The sequence below is a fragment of the Armigeres subalbatus genome, chromosome 1 (assembly GCF_024139115.2).
Source record: "Armigeres subalbatus isolate Guangzhou_Male chromosome 1, GZ_Asu_2, whole genome shotgun sequence".
Classification (NCBI taxonomy): domain Eukaryota; kingdom Metazoa; phylum Arthropoda; class Insecta; order Diptera; family Culicidae; genus Armigeres; species Armigeres subalbatus.
In genome coordinates this window covers 153,037,964-153,056,360 of record NC_085139.1, presented here as the reverse complement: position 1 = coordinate 153,056,360, position 18,397 = coordinate 153,037,964, and positions in this window count along the sequence as shown.

The window sequence follows — 18,397 nt, the reverse complement described above, 5'->3', positions numbered from 1 at the left end:
AAAAGCATCGTGCTTTGTTTAACACGTTCAACGCTCTCCCGTTCGAATGCGCCTAAAAGAAGGAATGGCAATGTGCCGTCGCGCAGTGGTGGTCCCCCATACAAATGCTCGACTAAACCTACGATTGCGCTTGAAATTTAGCAACAGAAATTTTGTAACGCTGAATTCATTTTGAAATTTAAATAGTTATCCGACATATGCTATGCTATCCAAAGACTTCCGGAAGCCCATGACTTAGGATCACAGCAGCGTCTTAATTCTAACCTTGAAACAGTAAATTTCCCGCTTTGGTGCAACAAGGCGCAATTCGCCAAACTAATCACTGTTAAGTGACAAAATATATATTTCAATGCATCATATCAGTTCTTTCCGAATCTTTCCCGATACAAAATTTAGTCAAATTTAATTTTCCCATACATATATGTTTAGGAGATACTTTACACCATCAACTTGAACCAAGTCACCAAAAATTAAATTTACCAACTACAATTAACAAATTGAGGAATTATCATTGACTAAATGTGCAAAATTAAAATAATATCAGCTTCACGAAAGAACGATTTGTTTTGGGTTTTGTCTGGGTTTCCGCCACTGTGGATCGGTCGGCTTAACCATCGTAGCATCAGCGGCAAGCCGTGTTTCTGTTCTATTTTTACGCATATGCATGCATCATTCTTTGTGGCGCTCAATCAGCATATGGGAGCGCAGCTGGTGTGCGGGAAGACGCGGGACGCATGCGCATTCGGTTCAGTCTCTTGCCGTCGGATGAATATTGCCGAAGAAAGCATCACCAACACACATCGCATTGCGTGCGGCAATGTTCTATTTTTAGCTCAGCTGGGTTGAATGTTGATCCGAGCAAATGAGATTTGGGGAGACTGGTTCATGAGTATGCATTACGGAAAAAAAAAATTTGGATTGCTCCGCGGAAATAACGCGCAGAGGGAAATCCCCGGTCTCAATTCCTTGGATATAGCGCTGGCTGCACCATAAACTCGAAAGTTCTTAATTTTATTAAATAATTATGTCTTTTCTATTCAGTAAAGCATATTTTCTTTTGTGCATTGAAGCAATATAATATAATTTCCTACTTATGTTTACTGTCTACTGAAACTCGGTGGGCAAGTTTGATTACTACCAAGATAAATCAAAAGCTATTTTGTTTCTGCTAACAATCATTAAAGAAAACTGTTGAGTACATATCGATTCTCAACTTATGTATTTATGTTTCATTTCCTACCTCCTTCATCTAAAGTTCAGACCTGAATTCTCGCTTAACTTTTCAAAAGGACCTAAGTAACATTTTTTTCATGAATTAATTTGAATACTGCAATCAATAGCTTTCATGTTGTTCTGTTGATTGCGCTATTCAAATTAATTCATGAAAAAAATGTTACTTAGGTCCTTTTGAAAAGTTAAGCGAGAATTCTTTCAAATATTCCAAATAATCAGATGGATTCAATTATAGAAATGTCATGAATATAAATATAAACAATACACAGCATTACGTTCCATTGATTATTTGCATGGAAAATATTAAATACAATTTTTTTAAAGGGGCTTGAATTTTCTAGTATTCAAAATTTTTCTTGCAATGCGTATTATACCACACACACCTAGAAAATATGAGTTTTGAAAAAAAAAGATAGCTTACACGAGGATCGAACATAAACCCTCTGAATGAGAGCCTATCACGTTACCACTGAGCTATCTTTGCTTCTTGAGATGCTGGTGTTCGAAGAACAAGAGGCTACGCGATTTGCAATAAATAACTATTTCACTACATCAAGACATAGGCTGCCTAGGCTGCTTGTGCATACGTGCGGTAACGCACCGAGGGCTGTGCTTTGGTTCGGTGGCATATAATCTGAACCGATAAAAAGTTTAGTTTAGGGAATATAAGTCATGTTCGGGATTTGAGTCAAAACGGTACGATTGAGTTTACGTCAGGTGCTTTTGTGTCATTTCATTCAAATAAGTCACATGTAATATTCTTATTGTTTTGGTGCGCAGGGAAGCAACTTCATAATCAATTTCAACATTTCATTTTGAATCCTCTGTAAATGCATTCTTCCTGGCGTTGCAGCAAAAAACCCATATTGGCACAGTATATGTAAAACATGGCTGGCCTAACAATTAGTTTGTAAATCAAAAAAATATTTTAAGATTTTGATTTTCTATGAATATTCACTTACTATATTTGTACCTTTTTGCTCGCATACCTTCTGTGTGGTTTTTGATAGTTAATTCATTCATGCTATACATAAGTCCTAAATCTTGGACTTCGCTAGACCAAATAATTGGAACCCCGTTCCTAGTGACAGCATGTCTGTTAGAAGAATTCAAATAAAAAGCACTCAGATTATGTAGGAGAAAATGAGTTTTGGTAGGCTTCGGAGAAAATTTTCTATTTTTGGAAGTCAGTAGAAAAAGTATTCAAACTTTTCTATAATCCAAGTATGTTTTAGATAATTTAATAGTCTTAGTTCGATCATTGACAAACTACAATGACTCATTCCAGAGGTTAAATGTCAAAACGTGTTACAGCAGAGTTCTAGTGCGATTATTTTTCTACAGCTCTGCCTAATAGTTTGTTGTTTTAATTCAACTAATAACAGAGTTAAAGCACTAGTTACTAATATTAAATGATAACAAAATTTCAATCAGTCTGTATAATAAGTTACTGCAACTAGCGCTATAATTCTGTTATTAGTGCAATAGAAACAACAATTAGGCAGAGTTGTAAAAACCTTCACTCTAGAAGTCCCCAACATATCACTTTTGAAATTTAACCTCTGGAATAAGTTATAGACAAACTACTAAATTATCGAAACTATATTACTAAATGATCGAAAACAGCCTTGCTATAATCCATAACAAATTACATGAAGGTAAGCAACGATTTTCGATTTTGCGATATATGTTATCATTACGATATAAAGTATTGCACAATATGAGCAATCAGCTCAAGAATGCTGATTTTGGTAACACTAGCTCTGTCACGCGTTATCCATAAGATTTTGTGCTTGAAGCGTTTACCTGTAAAGAGTGAACTGATAAATAATTTTGGATCAGTTTAGAAATTAAAATATTCAATTTTAACCATACGTTCATACCAATTACTGCGAAATGCTTTCCATATAAAAAAAAGCAACCCCAGTAGAATTCTTTTCAGATTTTTTTAAGTCGGATCAAATTTATAAATCTTGTTGAAAAGTGTTTGAATGATAATGACAAAAATGGAACTGCTCATCAGCAAAAATTTATATTTTTCGTCAAAAATGTTCATTCCCTTAATCGATTCTTTGGCTTACTTAAGGTCAACATTCCCAATTAACCTATATTTTTTTACGCCACTAAATATTTTTTAAATTCAAAACAAAAATCGAAAATGTGCTGTTTTTTAAGATTGACCCGATTTTGAACGAACATCGAGTGAATTTTTGCAGACCGGTTCACACATGCACACATTTTCGGTTTTTGTTTTCGATTTAATAAAAGATATTTTAGTTACTAGATAAAGATTGTCGCTTCGGTTCCCTTTGTTCTGCTGTCCGGAACATGTTGGGTATCAAGCTGTCAAATCGTATGGATTTTCCTTCTTTGACATTTAGCTCCCCTATCACACACTTTTGTTTTCGATATTTTATCAAAATTAAACACTCAATCATGCAGCAATATAACGATGTGGGATGCTTGAGATACCTGCTTGATTATAGGGACTCGAAAAAGAATTTATTTGCGGTAACCGAATATAAAAATGTTCACATTAACGATTGCGCCCTAACACCGGTTCTAAGCTTCGATGCAGAGTACACGAGCTTTGTTCGCCAGTGACAGGCATATGAGGCCCTTGGATTTAATAGTTAGAGGCTTAAAAAAATATGGGTTCTTTGGGAAAGTTGACCTTAAATAAGCCAAAGAATCGACTGAAATAATGAAACGAAATACAATTTTTGACGGGAAGGGTCAACTGAATTTTTATTTATATGAAGAATCATATTATTCAAAACAACAATTTCAAAAAAGCTAACTTATTGATTAGATGATAGAAGTCTAAGCTGGATTCTGGCTTCAAAACGGAAAGCACTCGAAAGTTTGACAAATGGAAACATTTGTTTTTTCTCACCACCGTTTTTTTGCTTTTCTCGTATTCAAAGCAAACGATACGAACTTTTTCAGAAGAAGTATGTGTGTGTGCATGTGTGCAGAAAAATCTAACTCATTTTTCGAAATCTTATCCTGAATCGATTATTTAAACGGCGAATCCTGTCCCATTGTTTCACATTAAAAATCAGCCCAAACTCACTATGGGCTCAAAAGTTATGGCCAAAATATAATTTTTTATACTATGCTTGAAACTCGATGTGTGCAATTGCACAACCTCATCACATTTTCCGGGCACTTAACCTCATCCGATTTGCTTGCAACAAATTGCATCCGGCAGCAATTATAACAAATGTGAATTTTCAATTCAATCTATCTTTATTTACGAGATCTTCGACCCTAGGCCGGTTCATCTGGTATAAATAAATGTGAAAAATAAGTCTTATTCACCAATTGTTATTATAGACTTTTCATATATGTTTATCAACTATTTTGAACGAGCGAGAAAGGCATCATCACCGCTAGGTGGATTAATCAGGGTTTTCGTTTATATAATAGCGTTATATCGTAATATATGTATCTCATCACAGAGGTTTTTTTTATTTCTTTAATAGTTTCCCGATAGAAATTTGGTTGTTTTGTTATAGAATTCAAGTACAAATTTTGAAACTAGTTAAATCACGAAGAAGGGGATTATAATGCAATTTTTAAACTTTAGTCGTTTAGTATTCATATATTGAATGGAAAGCTTTTCAACAATTCAATAAATAAAAATTGGATCGATAATCGTTATTGATTTATTTACAGTCATTATTTACCATTGTCGGTATTGATTTACTGTCTCATTTTAACGAACATTCCGTGTATAAAAGTAAATTATATCGAAACAAAACTACAAACCCCAGTGCACCTATTTCAATGGACGAACGACGAAAGCAAATAGCTATATATTTGCATTTAATAGAAACTGTTCTAATTTTAAAACTTTATTTATCATAACAGAAGGTGAGATCGGATAGTAAGTTCAACTCAATGTTATGCATCCGTTTTGATGAACAGTAATTGTTCTCCGATGGTGCCATACTGAATAAGCGTTCCTTTTATCTTTCAAATTATATTTTTAAGCCATTGGAGTTTAATTTTGATAAGACAAAACAATAATCGTGACTGTATTGCACCAGCCACAGTGCCTCGCGACAGTAAACGTTGCCGGTAAAGATAGTCTGGGAAAAGTTTCCTGTCTGATGATGGCTGTGATGTGGAAAAGCTATTCCGCTGAACCATCCATTGTGGCTTCAGCTAATATTTGATCAAAATAGAAAACGCTGCAGATAAAAAAATCCCTCCAAAGTCAACACACTTTCTGAGTACGAAGCGTGAAATTTTAATTGCTTTTTTGCAAATATATTTACTTGGCGTTTATCTCACGAAGTAATTAGAACAATTATTCTCCTGTGCTCTTCTTTAATCACGAATTAAAAAATTGTAGAAACGCGATAAACGCTGGTAGGTGTGTGTGGTTTTTGTTTGGGAAAAAGGTATCATCCAACGTTGTATCCTCCTCCTCGATCATAATGGAAGAAACCAACCTACCGAACCATCGCACCGAGAGCGAAGTGAGTGAATACTGCGGCCATAAGTGATGGTGGGTAGGTTCGTATGTATACATATAATTATTTCACCACCTCCAACCACTAAACCGCCCACTTTGGCCGGCGCAAACAAGTCTAATTATAATCACATGCTATTAATCAGTTATAAGGCTTAAGGTGTGTTGAACAAAAATTAAACAGAAAACAAACTATCATTAATGGGTATCTCAGTGATACGCTTGACAAATTTTGATCTTTTCTTTATTTCTCTCTTATTGCATGTTGTTGTACGTGAATTGATTTTTCAGAGAGACCTACTGTAGGCTGTAGGCTAAATATTTGCAGGCGATTAGAAATTGAATTCAATCCTTATTTTAACTACATTGAAAACATTTTTTTTACAAAGTGCGCAAATTAGTCTGAATAGTGAACATTTCATTACGGCATTGTTTCTGCCAGTTTTGTCATTGTTTTCATATAAATCAATCGACACAACAGGAAAGCTCTTGGGAAAGATCATCCTGATCAGGTTGTCTCAGTATACAAAACAGATGAAAGCCTTTCAAACTAACGTGCTGGGTTTCGGAAGTGGAAGGTCCTCCAAGTTGATGGTTGGCACTGCGGAGGTAGCTAGTCTAAGTAATTGATAGGGTATCCGCCAGTGCACTGTAGAAATGCTGGATGTGTGTAACTGGATGTTACTGCAGGTCTACCTGGGGCCATGGCCGTGGAATGTTATGTATGATAGCGTACTGAGGCTGTAGTTCCCGCTAAGAGTTAATATAGACGGCTGCGCTGACGACATAACGCTGAGGTTCACAGGGAGGTCATAGAAGAGTTAGTTCGCGCTAAATTAGAACTGAGCGCGAAACACGAATCAGCTGTTGCAGCACAAGACAAACATAATTGTCATCTACAAGCATGAATCTGCGCATGAGGCGACGATCAACGTTGAAAACTGCGAGATCGCTTAGCCAATACGAAATGATCGACGACAAACTCCAGCTTCAGTAGCCACGTGGACTATGCCTGCATGTGAATCTTGACAGCGATTGCATCTGTACCGTAGATTATCTATAGTAGTCCGTGATTACAGGAGATTCGGTTCGGGGAATTCATGGAAACATTTCTTCATAGTAGGGTTGACTGAGGACTAGATCGAGTAGATCGCGACATTCTAAGTACCGGGCTTTGTTCGTCATTTGGTTTTTGAGTGTCATTGAGCCGGACGCTTAGCTAGGAAAAAGTGTTAATTAGCTACCAGAGGAGTGGAAGAAAGGGGTCATATGCCCCAGCTACAAGAAAGGCAACAAGCTGGAGTGTGAGATCTTTCGAGTGATCACCATCCTTAATGCCGCCTACAAAGCGATATCCCAGATCGGGTTAGGGACAAAAGGTCGAAAGGACAAAAAGTCGAAAGACAAAAGGTCGATGGGACAAATGGTCGGAAAGATAAAAGGTCGAAAGGAACAAAAGGTCGAACGGGACAAAAGGTCGAAAGGACAAAAATTCGAAAGGGACAAAAGGTCGAAAGAAACAAAAGATCAATAAGATCAAAATTACACAATTTTCAACAAATAATCTAATAGATAGATGTTTGGGATTTATAAATGTCACATCGATCTGTCCCTTTCGAATTTCGAAAATTTGTCCCTTTCGAATTTTTATCCTTTTCGACCTTTTGTCCCTTTCGACCTTCTTTACCTTTCGACGTTTTATCCCATTCGACCTTTTTATCTTCCCTCCTTTTGTCTTTTCGACCTTTTGTCTTTCGACCTTTTGACCTTTCGACCTTTTGTCATAGAATCACGGCCGCTCGACAACGGACCAGATCTTTACTGTAATGCAAAACCTTCAAAGCTGCCAAGGTCCCAACGCACCATCTATTCATTGATTTCAAGGCGGCATACGACAGTATGGACCGCGTAGAGCTATGGAAAATTATGGACGAGAACAGTTTTCCTGGGAAGCTTACCAGATTGATCAAAGCAACGATGGATGGTGTGCAAACTGTGTGAAAATTTTGGGCAAACAATCCAGTTCGTTCAAATCGCGCCGGGGACTAAGACAAGGTGATGGACTTTCGTGCCTGTTGTTCAACATTACGCTAGAAGGTGTCATGCGGAGAGCCGGGCTCAACAGCCGGGGTACGATTTTTAACAGATCCAGTCAATTTATTTGTTTCGCGGGTGACATGGACATTGTCGGACGAACATTTGCAAAGGTGGCAGAACTGTACACCCGCCTGAAACATGAAGCAACAAAAGTTGGACTGGTGGTGAGCCGGAGACAAAGTACATGCTAGTGGACGGAACCGAGCGCGACATAGCCCGCATGGGAAACAGTGTTAGGATAGACAGGGATACCTTCGAGGTGGTCAATGAATTCGTCTACCTTGGATCCTTGCTAACGGCTGATAATGATTTTAGTCGTGAAATACGAAGGCGCATCATTTGTGAAAGTCGGGCTTACTACTTGGCGAGCGTGGGGCGCATTCGAGGTTGGAGAGATGCACCCTCAAACCGTGTGTTGTGGCGTCAAATTGTCGATTCAGTGTTATCTTTTTAGATGTAAGCTAAATAAATCAAATGAAACGCCCAGGGAACCGATATTGTTTCCCATCCGAAAATATGCTGTGTCGGACCGAAAATGGAACTCGCCGTTTTCGGATTGGCAATCCTACGCCTTTGCTCGCAGGGTTAACTGGTTAAAGTTAACTGTACGAACGATATAATGTTACAATCTGCCGTATGCAGCCGATTCGACAGTAAATTCGGTTTGAGCAGTATGTGGAATTTGAGATCGACAGCGTAATCCGTCCATTTGTGCTTTCTGAGACTTGTGAGCTATATCCTAGTGTCGTCGTAGCTTGGAATCGAGACGTGTGAACAGAATGTGGGCCAGTAGATCTTTATCTTTATCTTTATCTTTATTGGGAGTAGGGAAAAGCCCGTTCGAGTAGTGCTCGTATAGGCTTTTTCTCGAATGGGCGCAAAACCTTCTCATCTTTTCGTATCAACAGAATTTACATTGACTGCAAATGATACATTACAGTTATAAATATACATTTATACACTACTTATAACTAACATATGTACAGAAACAATTTCAAGAAAAACAATATAGAATTAAAACAAACAAAAAACTTACTAACGTGTGGATTTGGTAGTGGTAATAATAAGATGGGTGATTTTTTTTGAGAGTCAATCGTGAAAGATGAAAATCGAATTCCGATGAACAACGGTTGAACGTCCTATACATACCAGTGAGAGGCTCATTATGTCCGTAATTTGTGCGAGCACCATGAAGAAACAGAACATTGTTTGACCGAAGCTGTCTTTCCCTAAATTCAGACTAGATAAAAGACCAGGGCAATCAACTTTGGAGTTCAGAAGATCAGAAACATAGGCCGCATTGGAGACGCCGCGGCGCACACTTAAAGGTTCTAATTCTATAAGCTTACAACGATCATCGTAACTGGGAAGATTGAATCGTTCCATGGTAGGTGGTGCAGAGCAAAATGCAAGAATTTGCGTTGAATGGTTTCAATCAATGAATACTGTTGAGATAGTATGGTGCCCAAACAATGCACGAGTATTCTAAAATCGATCTCACTAGTGAACAATACAGGGATTTGAGACATTGAATGTTTTTGAAATTTATAGCTATCAGGAAGATGAAACCGAGTGTTTTAGAGGCTTTTGAGGTGATGTATCCGATGTGGTCCTTAAAAGTCAGCTTCGAATCTAACAGAACACCTAGATTTTTGATCACTGATTCTCTTTTTAGACTGACAGCGCCAACTTTGTAGTCAAAATCGAGCAAAGAGCGTCAGCAGGAGAATGAAATTATCGAGCATTCACTAGCGTTCAAATCCATGTGGTTAACTGTACACCAATCGGTGAACCGCTCTAGTTGAGATTGTAGGAATAGGGCATCTTGTACAGTATTAGGCCCGATGCCCACGTAGCGTTTTTTCAAGCTGCGTGCACGCCGCGTTCACGCTAGATACCCAGCATCAAATGTAGTCGTGCAGACGTCTACTTGTGCATTACTCCATTTGATGCTGGGTACCTTGCGTGAACGCGGCGTGCACGCAGCGTAAAAAACCCCTACGTGGACATCGGCCCTTAACTAGATGATGATGAGACCATCCGACGATGTGGATGAGCAGATGTGGCTTTACCACCATAAAGGAAGATCCATAAAGTACGTCTCTCAAAAATAGGCGATTTTCAACTACCCCTCCCCCCTTCGTCATACTTTTTGAATAAACACTCAAAAGTTTTTGTTTGACTCGTCACGCTGCTCTGGAACTCCTCCTCCCCCTAGAAGTATAACGTGAATGGCCCCTTACACGGTGCACGTCATTAACGGAATGGAGGTACCAGGTAAGTTACTCAAAAGAAAGATAATGTAGGGGAAGAGGTCCCAAAACACCCCCTCGAGGCAAAAAGACTTTCTGGTATTCACATATAGGTTTACCGTGTTTGAGATTAAGCCTTAACAAAACTAGACGTAGGGGAAGAGGCCCCAAAACACCCCTCCCCCCAGGGCAAAAAGCCTTTTGTGGTTTCCCTTATATTTACCGTCATTAAGATGATTGTAACAAAACTAGATCTAAAATTATGTAGGTTCAGCGAAAAAAGTTTCAAAATAGTGTATGGGAGGGAAGGTCGGAAAAACCGAAAATTTCAACATTTTGAAGAAACATCTAACATTTTGGCGAGGCAAAACGCCCTAGTGACACTAACCTACAATGTACTTGCGTCTCCACGCACTATTCATACCAGAATGCTGATTCGCCGACGCGTGGTGCTGTGTTCTCTAGAAGCTGCCAGCTAATGAAATGTGAATATCATCAATATGATTAACATTTTTGAATGGCATCAACTAGCTATCTTGTTTAACTGTTGCATAATGTAAAAAACCCATGAGTAGCGTTACAAATAAGACAATAAAGCAGTGTTTGCTTAGCTAGGGCATATTGCCCCTTCTTCCCCTAGGTTGAGCGAACAAAGTGTCAAAATACTAGATAGGAATGTAGGCAAAACCGAAATTTTCCACAAATTGGTGAAACATCTAATATTTCGGCGAGGCAAAACGCCCTATTGGAACTAACTTACAATGTACTACGCGTCTCCACGCACTGTCCATGCCAGTATGCTAATTTGCCGACGCGTGGTGTATTGTTCCCTAAGACCTGCCGGCTAAAAGGCGTTTTGACTCATGAGTTTTCACGCAACGAAATATCACCAGTTTTCGAAATGTGAATATTATCAATATGATCAAGATTTTTTTTTCTAATTTTAATAGGGAGAATTACGGGTTTTTTTTATGACTGATTATGCTCAAATTTGGCCTAAACATCCTTTGCATATCAAAGAATTTTTCGGCCGAATTTCATAAAATTCGGTTGACAAAAACCCCTCTGCCAATAACAGAACAAAACCTGCCAAAGCCGTCTTTTCCCCTATGTCATAAACTAGCTATATTGTTTAACTGTCGCATGAGGTAATAACACTCATGAAAATCGTTATAGCTAAGGGATAAAAGCAGTCTATGCTTTGCTAGGGCATATTGCCCCTCCTTCCCTTGTACACGGTTCGGAATTCTTTATTCAACTGACTTAGTAGAAAAGAACAATTAAATTGAGTGAACTTGGCCTTATTTTCAACTTAGTAATCTATTAGCATTTTCTCAGTTATTAATTGAAAGCTTTGCTATGCCCGCCATTGCATGAGTATGTATCTTGTGTGGCTACACTATGCCCAGGGTGTCGAGAAAGATTCCAACCCGAAAACATCCTAGACCAGACCGAGAATCGAACTCGCCATCTCCGGATTGGCAATCCAATTAAATATTTGTAACGGCCTTACTAACTGAGTACAATCAAAGTTAATTGCCTATATTTCGAGTATATTCCACCTGAAGTAGGGAAAGCACCTGTCTAGCGTACTGGTTTCGTGGTTTCAAACCCCACCGAAGGAAGTGGTTACCTTCCAATACATTTATCGAACTTAATATTTCACATGTTGTGCAATAGCATAAATCGAGTTTCAGACATAGTAATTACTAACTGTCAACTGCAATATATAAAATGAAATGGTCTGTGTTCGTATCTGCATAACTAGTAAACGGCTGGATAGTTTTTCTTCATTTCTTCAGCAGATATGTTCGTTAAAGTTCCGACTAGTTTACATCATATTTACTAATATGAAAATCATGAATAAGGTTGAATAAACCGTGAAAAACTCAAATTAATATTCGTATGGAAATTCCGCCCTCCTTAGCCATGCGGTAAGATGCGCGGCTACAAAGCAAGACCATGCTGAGGGTGGCTGGGTTCGATTCCTGGTGCCGGTCTAGACAATTTTCGGATTGAAAATTGTCTCGACTTCCCTGGGCTTTAAAGTATCATCATATTAGCCTCATGATATACGAATGTAAAAATGGTAATTTGGCTTAGAAACCTCGCAGTTAATAACTGTGGAAGTGCTTAATGAACACTGCGAGGCGGCAATGTCCCAGTGGGGTATGTAATGCCAATGAAGAAGAAGAAGATGGAAATTCCGCAAAGGCAGTTCACAACGCGCATATTTGCCTACTGTGCAGGACATCGTCAGCTGGGTTAACTACCCAAGTAACAATTTCCATGCTTCTTGGATTTATCTAATTCTTATTGCGGACTTATGACAGCAATCACGAAACTGATTGCTCAGTTTTATTGGCGCTCTTATTGCTATCAATAAACTTCCCATAAATCTGCTGAAAATGATTCAAACGTCAAATGCCTATTGACCATATGAACAGATCTAATGGTAGTGATGAAGAGCGTAATAAATCCAATTTTCAACGCTCGAATAAAGCTACAATTTTTGGTCATAATATGGTCAAATGAATTACCCCCATAAGAATATTTGTATTGCGAAGAGTTTATGACGGTGTTCTATAAAAGCAAAATTTTTCTGATCGAATTCCATGATGGCCATATTGAAAACGGAAAAGCATTTCGCAGTCAGTGAAATATATCACTGAAATGCATGATTTAACGAAATTTTCACCGCTTATCATACTTTTTCCGATAAATAATTTTATTAATCAATAGTTTGGGCAATAATACTAATCGATTCAGTAGACATTCTAGATGTTGTGGTTATCAATATTTTCGATTTATTTCCCTGAACTACGTTATATGGCCGGCGCGTGGTGTTCAACCTTATTTTTTTCACAACATTTGACCATAAAATCGGAAGCGCACTTCTTTTCAATGGTACTGAATCGAAAAAACAACCTGAAATAAAATAGTATTTTGTTGTCATCATCATAATTTTCATCAACAATCCATTTTGTTATTATTTTTCTGCAAAGATTTGTTTCTCTTTTTTTAATGCAACATTTTGACAGCTACCGCAGCCAAATTCCCTTTTTTGCGGGTGGTTTAACAAGGGTTTCAAAATGCTCTTATAATAGGTTTATAGTGGTTATCTGGAGAGGGCCACTTGGCAATATCTTACTCTTATAGTGGCCATCAGAAGGTTGCCGTGTATTACTCGGTTTTATTGTTAGATCTTATAAATTGATCTTGAAAACCATTCTTAGAGCGGAATAAAACTTGAAATGTTACTTGGGTATAGTGGTATAAATATCATACTAATTACGGTTTGCATCAGTTTGCATCTCCAGTAGAATTCAGACTTGATTCAGTCGTACATAAGTCACGTGTTATCGATCTTCCTAAGTTTTAGCCGTGGTTACAAAGTAAAATTTGTTGTTCTTCTGGGCATAAAATTACTTATAATCATATTAGCTTCATGCTATTTCACAATAAAATGTTCTGTAATATCATAATAAACACTAAGCTGTGAGTCGACTATGTCTTAGAGGGGGATGTAATGTCATCGAAAAAGAAAAACTTAAGTGTATTCGTTAATGTCGGAATGTATGACTTTTTAGCAATGCAAATAGTACAGCCATATAAAGGTCTCACCAAAAGCCTCTATATTTCCATATTACCCCACCATACCTTATTCGAAAATATGCCGTCAGCTGCTGCAGCCTTCATGCAGAGGAGAAAATATCCTACAACTGTTAGATACAATGTCTTTACCCATAGGACCGCCAATGAGCTGAAAAAGTGAAACTGGAAAGCATTTCTTAGAAATAAGGACGAATAGGAAAAGCAAAACAGAAAAAATCAATGTATCAAAATTGTTGGGAAGAAAAGGTCTACACAAAAAAGAAGGATCATCTGAATACTGACTTTTACCCAGCCAGCCAGCAGCGCGCTGGGTGTCGGTGCGCGTTCGACTTCACAGGCTCATTCTATCGTCTAGATCAGAACGCTCAATTTCTCCCATTACACATGGATGGGCTCCCTTCATCTTCTTGCTTCGGAGTCGTGCTTTTTTTTCGGAATCCCCTGGTAAAGTCATCTTTTGTTGGAGGGTCAAATTGACAATCTATTTTTACTTTCTTCTTAAATTTTCGATGCATTTCGTTTCCCTTCGGCATGTTGTGCGCCGAAGACGACGACGGGACATTGATCGTATGATCTATGCCTTTCCACTGATTTATCTAAGGGTGTGACGTTCCGTCAGGTACTCCTTTGTTGCTTTAGAGTTTCGTTCGATAATTTCGATACCCTCATGTTATAAGGATTTTTTCCCACACATTTATCATAAGGATGTGTATCTTTACCGACAGTCAGGACATTATAAGTGCTGGACAGTATTGTGTCATATTTTGCGAGTATGAAATAGATGTTTATTTTTGTTTTATTTTTGTTCTACTGAAGCAGCTTGTTCGAGATAAAAATTTTATTGGATATCTATGCTTCTACTATTGAGTTACATATAATATAAAATAAATAAGATATTGCATGTGAAAAACGTTGTATCTAATATGAAAACGAAAAATCAACTTGTAATTTACAGAGCTCTTGAAATGATAAAATCTGTATTTTTGAAACTAGAATGCTTCTCTAATCTGGGAAAGTGATATTTTCGCAAAATGCAACATACAACATTTTTCCTGATGATGATAAAAACTATTTGGTAACACTAAAATTGGCTTAAATTTCAGCACTATGAGAGAATTATTACTTCTGATTTGGGTTTTTGGATAAAAAAGTAGAAATACATGTGGTGAATTTGAAATTTACGGCGGAATTTATTGTATAATCACTTGAAAGTAAACTTACTGCTGAAAAAAGAAAGGAGTTTGGCTACTCGGTCTGTATTCGTTACAAAATGTCTACATTATCTCTGAATTTCACAATTAACGTAGTGATACCATTAACCATGTGACTATATAACAATAAGCTGAGAGCAGACAATGTTTCTTTTGAGATGTAACAACTCGAATTTAATAAAATTATTTCCTCTAATTAAATAAACTAGACGGTATCTGAATGACCGACAAACTTCAGAGTTTGTCATTCCATAGTTGGGTAGGTAGGGGAGAACGGTCCAAAATACACCCCTGGGGCAAAATGGCCTCATACATAAAATCACTCATATAATCTGTTGTAGTACATTTATGAACGAATATTATCATTACAATTCATAATTAGTTATCCATCATTGAGCTCCATTGGAAAAAAATAGCAAAATCCCTTCATATTCACTCAAATTTATCGATTTGCTATTCTTCCACCACATCCGTAAGATTGTAGATCAATCCATAAAGAAAAAACAAACAACCATGCGTTCACCATCATTTTATATGCAATTGAGTCATTTTAGACCACCATTCGGTCGTTTTACCCCAGGCCTGTTTTAAAACGTTTTTTAAATGCGTTAGAAAGTCATAAAAACCTTATTATTTTGAATAGGAGATCATTGTGAAATGTAGCTGGGTTTGTAAATTTTTGCACCTATACGTTGAAATGGTTGGGTATTTTTGTTTATATGGGCGAAAACATCGAAAAAGCTTAAGGGGTGCATTTTGTACCGTTCTTTCCTATTTACTCCAAAGTTGGCTTCTTTTTTATCAAAATGCCTAGGTCCGAAAGCAATTTTCTCTATCGACTTTCATCAGAGCTGGATTGTATTGGTCAAACTAGATCTAGCAGTGCATTTACGAAAACATCCTTTTTTAGATTTTCTTATGTTTGACAAAACATTAAAAAATCGATAAAATTTCAAAATGATTCTTTTGGCATTTAGCTATCATTACTGCTTGAATCATATGCAAATATAGGTTACATGGGCTTTCTGAAATTACAAAAGAAACATAAATGCTGGTATTTCAGAGCTTTCTCCCCTCGTCACGCTTTTTGTTTTTATTATTGGAATATTTTATTTGATAACGGGCTTGGTGGTCATATGGCTACCGCTTCTGCCTCATACGCAGGAGGTCGTGGGTTTAATTCCAGGTCAGTTCCATTTCTCCTACTTTGTATCTTTCATATATTTCTCATGTTCTAGCAATCGCTAGAAATGGAAATGGGCTCCACCTTCTATCCCTAAATCTAGAACCTGATTAGTTCTAGCAGGCAACTGTTAGAATTCGAAATGATCGAATAGAAAAGCTCGTTTCGACATTCAATTAGAATATACCATCCTTTCATTAATATCACTTTGGCAATCCGTTAGCCAAGACGAACCTCTGCCATAGAACCTAACCCCCAGATTCCAATAAAATTCCGCATGAGCTCGTGGCGAGTGCAGAGGTGTTCTCGGCTTGGAATGGGGGAGTGATTGCATCATCAATTCCTTTCCATCCCCGATAGAGCCAAATTTACTTTAAAATTTTAGATGTACGCATAACGCTTGAGTAGTGCTATATTTTTGTCCAAAGGCTCATTGCTCTAAATATAACATCTGAGACTAGAAAGTGAAATCTCTCCAAAATGTCACGTGTCATTTGACATAATGTCATTTGAATGACATGTTGCCTCCCACGCCCCAGATTACATATTTACAGCAATGTCTTGTTAGACAAAGTTGTAGCCACATTTAAGCGCTATAAGTTCATCATACTTGATAGTTGATAGCTAACTAGGGGCCATCCACAAAGTACGTCACGCTGCTAGGGGGAGGTGGGGTTCCGAGCTAATTAATCCACTTAGCGGTGATGGTGCCTTTCTCGTGCATTATAATTTCTTTTGAGCCTATTGTCCGATTTGGTCAATTTTCAATAGGAAACAATAGGATAGAAGACTGCGTCGAATGCAATTTATTGCGAGCAAATCGGTTGAGGATAAGTGCCCGAAAAATGAGTGACACTTTTTTACGCGATTATTCCGTGAGAAAAAGTATTTTGGCCATTACTTCCGATCCCATTGTACGATCATGCCAATTTTCAATAGGAAACAATGGGACACTTTTCTGAGTCGAATGCAACTTGTTGTGAGTGAATCGGTTGTAGATAAGAGCCCGAAAAATGAGTGACACTTTTTTACCCGATTATTCCGTAAGTGCTCGAAAAATGAATGACGTACGTATGAATTTTGATACGTGGGTGCGCACAGACACACACATACTTAAACACACACATACACACAGACATCACCTCAATTCGTCGAACTGAGTCGATCGGTGTATAACACTATGGGTCTCCGGGTCATCTATAAAAAGTTAGTTTTTGGAGCGATCATATAGCCTTTACGTATACTTAGTATACGAGAAAGGCAAAACTCAAAGGTGCAGCCCATTCAGGTTGTACGTAAAGGTGACGTTGAACTACGTAGCTGTATGTAATGTACAGGTTTTCGACTTTTCTGTGCGATGAGACCAAAGCAAGCCTTTGTCAAACCCATGATGAATCGCTGCTTTCGTTGTTTATTCTGTGCTCCTGAGGTTGAGTGAGCATTACGAACCCTGGTTATGTATATAATTTTTAGACCATCATTTGAAAAGGAAGACTAAAACAAACAAAAAATTGAATTTTCAAATAATCGAGGATGAACAACACTCTCAAGCGTTCACATATCCAAATTATCAATTGATAAAAACTCGCTAGAGAGTAGGAATTTATCGATAATTGTATCTTGATTCAAAATATTGGTAAATGCTACTTTTAAACTTATTTTCCTATAACAATTATATTACCTAAACACAATGCCAAACATCCGATTGAACTTCATTGTTGACATTAAATTGGTATTAGATAGGTTTAGGTTTACATTAAAATGATAATTTCGTGTTTATTACCAATCGATTCCAAAATTTGAAAAATTATCGCCGATGACAACTCGCCTACTTTTCACACCTGAGAAGTTATCAAATAAAAATTCCAATAATTATCGATTGAGAGTGATTCAGCACAACCCTGACTGATAAAGTGTCTCCACTAGACTGGCCAGCTTAGTATGGGGAAAAAAAAATTGTCGAATTCCACGGGGCACCCCCCAGGGTTGTGTCTTAGGTGAGAAAATCAATCTCTCAAAATTTCAGCTCAATCGCTTGTTGCATAAGCTGGCGCAATTGATTTGAAGTTTGTATGGGGATTTCAGTCAAAATGTATAAGGAAATACACCTCCGTCACTTATTCGATCTGGAAATTGGTTCTGATTGCTCGATTGAGCTCAGATTTGCAAAAAGGGCAGTTGGAATGCTACAGAACAATTTAACAGAGCGTTGTACGATGACTAAATGAACTTTTACTTAGCTTTCGGCTAATTTATTAGGAACTGAATTGTGTATTTTTGGATTTATTGATAGAGTCGTATCAGCCGAAAACTATATAAAAGT